Below are 12,789 nucleotides of genomic sequence, written 5' to 3' on the forward strand. Positions count from 1 at the left end.
AATGTGACAGTGGGCGTCCAGGACAAACAACCACGCAACGTTTGAACCGAGTAATCACGTATTTAGATTACGTTGGGTTCTGTAGAAGTTACTTGACTGGCAAGGCAATATTAAGTTAATATCAATTTCAAGTTGTATTAATTAGTTCAAGCTTCTGGGCTTTGGCTAAGATCAAAGCAAGACTAGTCGGAGATTAAATTTAAGATTAATCACTTGTCACTTCTGTAATTCCGTTTTATCTTTGCCTATATTTTTTTTTCTTTAGAACTCGGACGACTTACGTTATGTAACTTGATTAACTCTTCAATAGAAATCAAAATCGATTGTTTTTCCAACCAACCGGTTAAGTTATTAACCAACCGATCCCCGAAATCATACAAAGCGTGAACGCGAGCACGCACGGCGTACAAATAAAGAATTATTTATAACGCGTATAAAAAACGAGACGCGACCACGTCCGCTGCGCCTCCGGTCAGATAACGCCGGTTATTGTCGCTACACTGCACGACACATGGACTATCTTCTTTAGGTACAGAGACATTTTTTGGACGGGTGTGGAACGAGAGAACTATGGAATGGACTATGAGAGAATTACAGCTCGCAGAATTGACGAATGCCCGTTTTCACCATCAACCCCTAATTTTTAAGTGACCCTTAATAAAACAATATTCCTGTTATGTGTTACCATATGGGTCACTTAAAAATTAGGGATTGATGGTGAAAACGGGCAGAATTCGCTTATTGCCACTACACTGCACGACACATGGACTATCTTCTGTGCGGAGACATTTTTTGGACGGGTATGGAACGAGAACTATGGAGTATGGACTATGAGAGAATTACAGCTCGCAGAATTGCCAAAGTCGGTTATTGTCGCTACGCTGCACGACACATCATATGACTGACCCGAGGACTAACTTCTGCGCGGCGAAATTTTTGGCATAGGCACATAGTCCCATGGTTCCCATTTCCACATGGAAATTACAACTATACAGCTAGCAGAATTGCAAACCATAATAAGGAGCACATAAGAGTCAGTTATGGTTGCTACGCTGGCTACGCTGCACGACACATGTCATGATTGTGGGCTATCTTCTGTGCGGAGTTTTTTAGGACGGGTATGGAACGAGAGAACTATGGGACTATGAGAGAATTACAGCTCGCAGAATTGCCAAAAGTAGCTTATTGTCGCCGCAACGTTGCACGAACTCAAGATGCATTTTTTATTAACACTTCTAATATACAGTTTCGAAATCCAAGGCCTCATTGATTATGCTTTTATGAGATGCACGTAAAGAAAGGACATATCCCAAGTTCATATTGTACACGTGCAAACACACAAAACAAAAAACCAATACATTATCGTTGCATACAAGGGTATAGTACCTATCTACGTACAAATAAGTTGTACTAGCGACCCGCCCCAGCTTCGCACGGGTGCTAAGTATACCTTTAACCTTCCTCTTGAATCCCTCTATCTATTAAAAAAACCGCATCAAAAGATCTAAGCATACATAGGGACAGACAGCGGTAAGCGACTTTGTTTTATACTATTTAAAAAAAAAAATATCCTTGGACATTTTACACTGCGCCTCTAGTCCCAAACTAAGCAAAGCTTGTACTATGGGTACTAGACGACGGGATAAACATACTTAAATACTTTTTTTTTGTAAATACATACATTGTATATTATACATTTTGTAGTTTGTTTTGGAAAATGAATGTGAAATCATGTGTTTCCTCGAAAGCAAGTATCATCAACTCTGCTGATTCACAACGTTTACTAGCAACGTGAAAAATATCGAGAATGACGAACAAATACATGACCTATTCGATGGTGCTGTATTAGGAAAGTCCCTATGACGCTTTAACTTCTTTTGTTTATAGCCAGGAGTTGATGCTTCTAGATTCCCTCTTCAAAGACAGTAACATTCCCTCAGGACAAACTGGGCCTTCACTGGTAAGGTTTTTATTACCGGACAAGCTGTAGATCTAGACAGGAGTTTCTATGGTGAGACCGAGAGGGGGTATAAGAATAGTCCCGTAAAATTCCCACTTCATTTTTTTTTCTTACAAAGAAATCGCAACAAGCAAAGACATGAAAAATCCTTGCAATCAACAACCCCATCTGGATGATACACGAACGAAACATAAAAACGTTTAATGACGTACGATAAAACTTCCCTCCTAAATTGAGAGATGGCAACGTTTTATTGTTGAGAATACGAGTTCGGTACGAGTCTACCCGAGTTATAACCGATGCAGTTTAAATGCGAAAAGATTTACAGCAGAAACATGAGAAATATGAACAATTAACTGACCAGCCGGGCTAGGAGGGGCGCCGCGTGATATACTTTATCGACGTGATATTGTATGGGCAAAATCGATAAAATGGCGTGATAACCGCTTATCGCGGCGCGCATCCTAGGCCTACTGGTGAACTTCGTACCGTTTATGTTCATCAGGGATAATGTAAAATTCTAATGGTGAAAGAGTTTTTCAAATAGGTCCAGTTTAGGAGTCTAATCAATATGTACAAATGAACCAATAATCGAATCTTTCCTCTTTATAATATTAGTGAGATTATTGAATAAGTAAAAGAAACCATTCCAATAAGTAGTAACATCAGTAATGTAGGCGGAACTACAAGGTTATGTCCATCAAGGGCAAGAAATCCTATTTTAGTTCTAATCGAAAAATATGATATTTACTTTTGTTGATCATTGATATTGATTGTTTCTTAATATTTAGTTAGTGGCACTGTCATCAGTACGACTGTATGAATATTATGACGACAGCACATCAATCTAAACATGGTTGTACCTTATGTAGTAAATAATAAGGGCTGGTTTACAGCAAAAATGTATAGGCTGATGTGCTGTAACTGTTGGACTATACAATCATGGCTAGATTCGTGCCAACTAGCCACTCTTCCGTTTTCCGCGTAAAAATATAAGCCAATGTCATTGCCGTTCTCTTTAACAAGGTTGATGTTGCGGACACTTCTTGAAATCGGACACACGCTTAAACGTCCAACTTAAAAATAATGCGGTTAATTTAATTTAACCCACATACTATTCGGCTAAATTGTATGATCTCATCTCAAGGTTTTCATCGAATTCAGTTCAATTTGTAAATACATAACACTGTATCAAGGCTAGAACGCAACCGCTGAAAACTATTTTAAATTCCACGCAAACATATTATGGCATTAATAATGAGTGGATGTATAAAAACTAACATAAATTATTCAGCTTGTATAAAATCTAAGTATGGATTTAAAAGTCTGCCAAGGATCTGAGAGGAGGAAATTGTTGCTAAGTAGGTACTCAGTAAAAAGATACATTGTTTTTTAATATTTTAAAAATGAATACGAATGCAAATGCTTGTGTCAAGTCAAGGAGCCATAAAAATAGCAATCTAAAAATATTTCCATTCAAGAACAAACAGTAGTTAGTAGAACTCTTACAGGTGATTTCTTAGAAAATAATTACCGAAAAGTTCTTGTAACAGGAAAAATACGTCAAAATATCCGCGGGGCTGGTTATTCGTGCAATATTTCGTAAACTAATGACGTAATTTTAACTTTTAAGTACATGTGAGTATTCTAATTGAGTTACATTTCGCACAATGCGATCTCTAATTTGTCCGGTACGTGTCTCTGAGTCACGTTTTCTCATCTGTGACGTTGTTTTTCCTGTCGCCGCGGACGACCGTGACATTTGGTGGTATGACCGATTGGACGGCCTTCGCGGCGCGCGGTCAACAACTCTGCCTGCGCGCGAGTCGGTACAATACCTTACGCCGTATTTTCACTGCCCGAACGCACGCCATCTCACTCCCACTGAAATTAAAACATCTAGATATCTCGCTCACCAAACGCACTTCACATCGAAACAAAAACGCCGATCAAATATCAGATTCCGAAGAAAAAATACTTTTAATGTAGGTATGTTTTAAACTAATTACCTACTGACAATAGCGTACTGGCATTCGAGGCACAGGAAGCGTATCTACGAACAGATCAACGATAATGCGAGACGAAACAATTTGTAGCTTGTAAAACAATAGCGCATTTTTTTTGTAAAAAAAACGTTTTATATACGTATTTTAATTGTATCAGGTGATGTCAGACCCGAAAATAGTTTGATAATAATCATAAAGCAGCCATTGATATTTGGAAATTTATTAACAAAGTGCGTCGTCCTAACGAGCTTCAGAAGACATTAGACGTTTTATTGGGCGTGTAAAATTGGAATTTGTGTTCCATATTTGAGTGCTACATTACGGCCTTATTAATGACTTTTGAAGTTCGGCCACACACGACAGCACATTAGGGATCATTTGCCACGGATCTAAGCCACTTAGCCGCAAACGCTGCGTTTAGTTAAACACTAAGAAAGGTCATAAAACACTCACGGAAGCATTCAAGGAAATGCACCATTCACAACAATATAAACAAGGTTAGAACGAGTGAAGGTGATTCGCGTGATTAAAGAAATATCTTTCATTGCTAAGCCATGTTTAGATCTAGTGGCTAATGCGCCATAGCTGCGGGATGACTTACTCGTACCTGTTCATCATTTTGAGTCATTAACAAACATATTTGAGCCCACACGTTTGGAGCTAAAAGGCTTATGTCACTAATGGTTATCACACTAAAAATGGTAATTATTTCGACCATTATGAGATTCGACGCGGTGGGTCCAAGACAATGAGGTCGTGAGCCAGCCGACTATCGTCAGAAGAATAATACTTTTAGATGATTTAACAGACAAGCCTCGACGTAACATATAGAGAAACGACGCGCGTTGAATTTAAATATTAAAGCCGTTGTAAAAGGGTCTTAGGCAAATTGAATTCGTGGCATACGTCATGTTTACATTAAAAACACGCCAAGGGAAAAAACTAAAATTTGGCACTGTTCCCTAAAATAAAATTGGATGAGGGAAACGCTCTTGTTACAATGGAAATTTAAAAAGCGCTTTTGAGTTTAATCTTAATACGGTTTTAGTTATGGCACTGTTTTGCGACATGGAAGTGGGGTTACATGAGGAAAACATGCGTCGCATTCGGATCGATTTCCAGTTATGTTCGGTTTCGGTGCGGACACTTTGTGTCAGTCATTACACTCAAGAGGCACCAGCGAAACATTCAACAAAGGACGATGACTAATTTTACTCGCAAGTTATGAGTCAACGCGCTAGTACTAAATCGGTCCAAACGAGCCATAAGCCTGAGAACCGAGTTGCGTGGCGTTACGCTTCTTGAACAAAGAAAAAAGGGGATGTAAAGACACGGCCAATGACTATACTAGTCTCTGAGAATTTGTCTGCCCACTATAATTTGAGTTACCCATCCTCGCGGGGGTTCGGCGGATGCTCGACATAGAGGGAGTGGAAAGGTGAGCGCAGGGGTCTCGGTTCACTGGTGCCAGTTACGTAACAAATCAAAAGAGGGAAGGTGCGTAGAAAAAGTGTTTCTTTGGTGACTGATGACTACGATTCCCATGTCTTTTTGAACGATTAGTCCATAATTAGTCGGCCGTAATAAAGATCGCATTGGTTTTTTATGAAATGAGAACGGGCAATGGAGGCGTGTAGGTGAAAAGTTAACGCCAGGGCACCGATGTTATTTATTCGATCGTTAAACGCGAGACCAGCTGAGATGTTATGACATCAGACAATTAAATGAAATTACCAACCCACTTTTATGTCTACGTGTGGCGTTGGGGCATCATGAAGTTTAACTATTTGGAAATGCTACATCGATATTATCAAATTGGAATTTACTCGCTGTTGTTGATAACATAAGAGTGTTAATTCTTAAACCGATACAAGATCGTGTTTATGTAACAAGTAAGCAAATAATGTAAGTAATTAACATGTAATAGACTAACTAATCCTATTTACAACCTAATCTTATAATAATGGTCCGTTGAAAGAGTCTTAGAAAATTAATTGCGACTATAATTAAATCGCCAGTTAATGTAGGTCCAATTTAATGCTATCAGGAAAATTAGTGGGAAATAAATCCGTTGGCATGGCAACGCCATTACGCAGTCACACTCCGACCCTCGGCTGGTTAATTGAATGATTGCCTTTAATTGTACAGCTCCGGAGCTTTTGCGAAGGCCCGAGGATGTGGTTTAACCGCCACATGTCGCAAAGGGAAATATCGGTTGAGTTCGCGCACTGTGACAATTTTTTTATGACCTGCGAAGTGTTGGTTTTGCTAGAGCATTGCGTGGCAGTAGTGAACAAATATTCAGGGGTAGCGGGTTCGATTCCCCATCGATGCAAAATATTTTGTGCATGAACTTAAATATTACTTCTTGTTATTTTGTATGTTATAATATTTTGTAATTCAAAAAGTATTTATTTAATAATGTTTAAGTTTGTATTGTTTGGTTTTATTTTTTTATAAATTGCAGCACTAGATTATATTTTTCCTAGTACTTAATAAACAGAACTGACGTTTAATTTTATTTCGTTCAATTTATTTACTGGAATTCAATTGCTTGTTCGCTGTTAATAATAATAAAAGTTATTTTTTTACATCAATAATAATTGACAAACTGAAAAACAGTATAATAATTCAATTGCTAGTTAATTTAAAAATATAATCTTTTTTCTTTTTTAATATAATTTTGAAATGAACCTATGTTGAATTTTACTAAACTTCAGGTAGGTAAATAAACAAGGCCAAATGTTCTTCTAAACAGTTGAAGTACCTACAATCACGTAAGCTGCAAACTTTATTTACTACCCTTTAGGCTGGATTTTACCATTTTACTTTAAATTTAACAAACGTCAAAAATCTGTCAGACTCCATACAAAAAACACCGGTTATCGTTAAAGTTAGATGGTGCAACTCAGTCTAAATGTTCATTAAACCCCTTAATAAATGGTTTAACTGAATATTTTTAACTTCCTACGAACTTCAGCTTAATCAATCAAGTCCGTGACAAGGAATTAGCATTTCATTAAACTGTTTGGCACCAAGTTCTTGGACTAAAGGATATTTGGTATTATCCTTATCTAATGTAGGCAGATGAGAGGGACAGCAGATGGGTAGTCTCAAGTTACGAAAGTGGCTGGCATAGTTTTATTTCAGTATTTAAACTTCAAACCGTTTACTTGTTATTATTTCATAAAAATATAGCTCATCCCATTTAAGATGTTTATATTTACTTGTAAGAAAAAGCAGTTAACACAATCCTATCGCCGTCCTTTTCATACCCTAAGGATGCGACGAAGACAACATAAGAAGGTTCGAGAACTAAGGTTCAATACCTCTAAAGAATTTTGAATTTTATCTCGTAAGTTTAATGATCTTCATAATAGGAATATTCCATACATCGAAAACGCATAATGAATTTAAATTGAAGCGAATTATTATTTTATTGTTAATAATAGCAAATAATTGCCTATAAATACATGTTAGGTATTTTGTAGTTATTGTTATTCACGCGATAAATTTTATATTGTTTTTATGTTATACCTAATAATGCAATGCTTAAGTAAGTTACATCGCAATTATCCACTCGGATGATTTCGAATCTTTTGCCGAATGAACTTTGATAACAATTAATGATGATAGTGTTACCAGCTTCAAAAATAACAATGTTATTAATAGAGGAATGGACAGACTTAGGAGTCTTTAAACAACAGTAAGTTTTGGTACAAAAATATGTCTTTTAGAACAATATTGTGGTTGTTCGCTGCTTTTCAGAGGCAGCGGGTTCGATTTCCGAACAATACAAAATATTGTGTGCATGAGCAACAATGATAATATTTGTTGTTGTTTTCTATGTAATAATATTTTGTAAGCCAAATGTCCTTTAATGTCCTAGGTAGGTATAAAAACTTTTTCTTTGTTTTTAATAAAAACAGCAATATACTCGTACAGATAATGCCATTAAATAGATTGGTTAGATAGTTTTTAATCCAATTTTGTTGTTGTCTAAAGAGATTAGACAGTCTTTTGTTTATTTCTATCAAACAAGAAAACAAAAACTATCTTAGATTATTGTAAAAAGTAAGAACCGAAAATGTCTTGTGAAGATAACGCTAGGTAAAAAGTAACTTGTTGTAGGTGTTATTAACTATTTGTTTAAGCATTTAACATGTCTTACACAATGCACCGTGCAAGAGGTTAATAAATGCATTATTTCCTAACAAAGGCTGACTGGTATTCGTGCCTAGGTCTTTACATGACATTAATAACAACATCTGAGGAAAACTTTACGGTAATTCACGGAAATAACCCACTCTATTATTTATAGAATTAATAAACACATCTGCGAAACAAAAGGATCCAAATGACCTACAATATCGACTGATACAATTCCTTCAGTTCAAATCGAGAACCAGTTGGCCAAGACATTCAAATGGCCACGAGCAACAAGTAACCGACTTTAACTATCAAAATGCCGAAGAAAAGGTTACGAATTATGTAAGCCAGAGCACAGTTCACAGCTCGATACACAACACAATGCCTTAATTGCATACGAGAACGCCATTATGCAACTATCGTTAGACAAGAGTTGCACAAAAAATTAGACCTTACATACTTACTACGCTCTATTGAGGTCGTTGACCCAAATACGGATATCTACGCGCTCGGATTTGCAAACGCTTATTCATGCAAAAGCGTTAATTCGATTTTCAAATCGATACAACACCGGCAACGATTTAAATCACAAAACTACGATGTTATTTTAAAAACCGTGACCCTGTTCGGATTTTAAAAACCGAAGGTACACTTGAACCAATGTGTAAGTTCAAATATTGTACGTACCTGTAGATACAAGCTGAATGAAGCACGATCGTTCACCTTTAGACAATGTAAACCTTTGTTTCCACACAAGTCAACGTCTCCCAATCAATCCCAACAGTTAATCTGGAAATAGAAACGACTTATTAAATGTGGGTGCCGGTAAATGAATCATACGACTACCCGTATTTAAACCCCGTATACCGAGGGGAGAGAAAAAAAAAGAAACACAACATGTCTACACCATTAATATAACTACAGACGTAAACAATGAACATGTGTGGTGCGCAGCGGGCGCGACTTCAAAGGATACGCACCGTTCACGTTAGAAAAAAGCACATCCACAGTTTTTGTCCACACGTTAAATTTTATAGCACAGTGGGTGATCGCCGGTTGCTCCGGAATGAAACTATTTTTCCGATCGAATCGCAACGGGCGGCGAACGTCCGTCCACTGAGACGGTCGGCGCGAGACTGGCGAGAGTAGCGCCCTCTGGCCCGCGCCCCGCGCGCCTGTGTGCGTCCCTCTGTGTGTGAGTGCGCGGCCTCCCTACGCCCCGTTCCTTTTATTTATTTTCAAATATGGGGTGTATAAATTTTACGGTGCATTCGTCAGTTACGATGACACGTCGCCGCTCCCGCTTGTACTTAGAAACACGAGCATAAAGGCGGTTTTTAAACGGATACGTCTTTTAAACGGCCGTGAACCGCGCAGCGGCGGCGGTCATTGCCACGGACATCGATATAAAAATATTCACGTCACAAAATACGTCTGTTACGTTTAATTCTTTAAGTTTTTAATTACATTATGGACGAAACTATTGCCTACTCGATGAGAGAGTTCCTTGACAATGACATACATAAAAATGTTATGAGGAGGCGTAATTAAATTAGTGCGTTCCTAAATAGAATCGTTTGTTTTGTCGTCTTATTTTGTTAGTCTTTAAGTCGACATTCGCGAAGCAAGTTGCGTACAGTTTTGAAGTTAATAATGACCAAAAATAAATGTGGACGGGAGAAGGGCCATGATTATTTCTGTCAAACAAGGTCGTGTCTGAGCGCGGTGCATCAAGTTAAGAATTGTTAAGATTTCATTCCGTCTTTTCAAAATTCGAACGACAAGTTTTTAAAAATGAACGTTTTTTTTTTCATTTCCGTATCACATTTATTTTATGGCTAATATGTAATTTTATTGTCTGTGCCAGGTTAATTTTTCGAGAAGTATTTATGTAGTTGAACTGTACCACCTACCTGTTGTAACTCAATAATACCAAATGTTCATAAAATATTATAAAATTAATTATATTTCATTTAAAATTTTAGATAGGTACTCCATTATAAGATTAAAACTAAATAAACACAAAAAAAAAACATAACATAATTATGATTTTATTAAGGTCAGTCAATAACGAATCACTGACAATGTTTGCCCGCGGCTAGATCCGAACCCTCGACCCTCACCTCCAAACCAGAACGATTCACTAGGTCAAGTAGGTCGGGCGGACAATGACAAAATGTGTTTTACAATTTAGATTTGAGAATTGAATTTATAAAAACAAATAAGTAGTAACTTACACCTACGCTTGGTTAACTAAAAGCAGAACATGAAATTTTAATGATGCATTTACGAAGTTTATTATGGGTTCATTGAAGTTCGGGTCTTTATAAATAAACCAACGGGTTTTAAAACTAGCATAGTTCAGGCAGTCAGTTGTATATTAAGTGCATTTAAAAAATATAGGTAGGTATAGGATTCAAACTTAAAATGGGTACTCGATTTTGGATCAATTTCTTCTGTGTTCGTCAGACCATTTGCCCCTTGCGGTTTTCAAACTGCCAACCTCTCTGGCTTCGTAGTCGTACATCAAAACGCGAATGTTTTAACCAGACTGTTATCATAAAAGCGAAAGAGGCAATGTTTTCGTTTCGTTCGTGACACAAAAGTCCCTTCGATTCCCGAACAAAGTCCTAACTGCTTTGTTACCATGAATAGGGACTCCATTATATTCCTGAAAGGTCGTTGGATTGGTTTATAAATTGACACTGTAAACACACCGTGTGTGGTCTTAGGCTATTGCCCTTCTTGCCGAGAGCGTCCTAATACAGAAAAGTTCAGTAAACATTTCTGGGATGATCTCCCGGACTAGGATGCGCGCCGCGATAAGTTTGTATCACGCCATTTTATCGTTTTCACGCGATAAGCCCATACTTTTGTCGTCTAAAATCATCGATGAGATTTTATCACGGCGCGCATCGCAGCCCGGCTGGTTCCGAATAATGCCGATATTTCAGGCCTATTGAGTAGGTTTCCTGGGTAATATTGGGGAATATACGTTGATGTCCCGGAGTTGTAAATACCGGAGATTTCTGGGAATGTCATAGGAATAAGTAGGGCACATTTTCTTTGACACATAGGAGAAGAATGTCTACAAAAAAAAGGTAACACGTAGGATACAGGAGGCCTTAAAAAAGACACAAGATTAGTAGGTACTTACTTACACGCGCGTTGAACGCTAGTTTAAAGTTACTTCTAGCTCATTTTGCTTTGCTTTGCTTTGCTTTGCTTTTTGTGTGCTTTTATTAGGGAAATCAAATGTAATGGACTTCCTGAGCCACTACAATTTGCTCGTGGACTGCAGAAACCAACGTTTGGTTGATGGAATCACGACCCTGTCCGTAGCAGCTGTTACTTCTGGAACCTCAGACGACATCGCTTCTGTCAAAGCCGTCACTGGTGAGACCGAGTTTCACGCACTTCTGCGCGAGTTCCCGGAAATTACCAGACCAGCAGGCGTTCGTTCTCCACCCAAGCACAACACACTGCACCACATTAGAGTCAGCCCTGGTCCGCCGGTATCTTGCAAGCCTCGACGTCTTGATCCAGTTCGCTTCCAAGCAGCGAAGAAGGAGTTTGAGGACATGCTTGCTTGTGGTACGGCTCGACGTTCAGAGAGTCCATGGTCTTCTGCTCTGCACATGGTGAGGAAGAAGGACGATGGATGGAGACCATGCGGCGACTACCGTGCGCTTAATGCCAGGACTATCCCGGACCGATATCCCATCCGTCACATACATGACTTCTCCTACCAGCTCTCAGGATGTACCATCTTCTCCACCATCGACCTGGTGAAGGCATACAACCAGATTCCGGTAAATCCAGCTGATATCCCCAAGACTGCCATCACCACGCCGTTCGGTCTGTATGAATTCCCATACATGACGTTTGGGTTAAGGAACGCTGCGCAGACCTTTCAGCGGTTCGTCGATGAAGTTCTTCTGGGCCTTGACTTCTGTTTCGGGTATCTTGATGATATCCTGGTGTTCTCCAGCAGCCCAAAAGTCCACCTGGATCACCTGCGTCAGCTGTTTGAACGTCTGAAAGAGTACGGGTTACTAGTAAACACTTCGAAGTGCAATCTTGGCCAGTCAGAGATTACGTTCCTCGGCTATCAAGTCTCTGCAGCTGGAACTAAGCCTCTGGGGACTAAAGTAGAAGCCATACAGAACTTCACACCACCGAAGACCGTCAAGGAGCTTCAGCGTTTCCTCGGTATGCTCAACTTCTACCGACGCTTCATACCGAATGCCGCTAAGATCCAAGCACCGCTCACCAGTATTCTTGCTGGCCCTCGGATCAAGGGTTCACAGCCTATTACTTTGACGCCGGAAATGCTGAAATCGTTTGAAGACTGTAAGACTTCTCTGTCGCAAGCCACACAACTGATTCATCCAGACCCTTCTGCTGAACTTGCCATAGTCACGGACGCTTCTGACGTAGCTATCGGAGCCGTGCTACAGCAACTCAAGGATCGAGTCTGGCAACCCTTGGCTTTCTTCTCTCACAAACTGAGCGCCTCCCAGAAGAAGTACAGCCCGTACGATCGAGAGTTACTTGCAGTATACGAAGCCATCAAGTACTTTAGGCATATGGTTGAAGCCAGAACCTTCACTGTGTTTACGGATCACAAGCCACTCACATTCGCATTCTCGCTTAACAGAGACAAGTGTTCGC

General features: G+C 39.0%; 1 protein-coding gene across 4 annotated transcripts in view; it reads right to left on the bottom strand.

Annotated features, from left to right (window-relative positions):
- Positions 1-12,789, bottom strand: part of LOC135081163 (brain tumor protein) — a 666,947-nt gene that overhangs the window by 209,405 nt on the left and 444,753 nt on the right. The window contains exons 1-2 of one of the 4 annotated variants that reach the window (XM_063975899.1): positions 9,096-9,239; positions 8,803-8,904 (exon numbers count right to left, since the gene is read on the bottom strand). The exons of 2 other annotated variants lie outside the window; for them this stretch is intronic. The gene's annotated coding sequence lies outside the window, so the exon portion shown is untranslated. Of the gene's footprint in view, positions 1-8,802; positions 8,905-9,095; positions 9,240-12,789 lie in introns of those variants that run through there. One more of the 4 variants, XM_063975900.1, reaches the window with a different exon arrangement.

The sequence above is a fragment of the Ostrinia nubilalis genome, chromosome 19, assembly GCF_963855985.1.
Source record: "Ostrinia nubilalis chromosome 19, ilOstNubi1.1, whole genome shotgun sequence".
NCBI classification, from domain to species: Eukaryota; Metazoa; Arthropoda; class Insecta; order Lepidoptera; family Crambidae; genus Ostrinia; species Ostrinia nubilalis.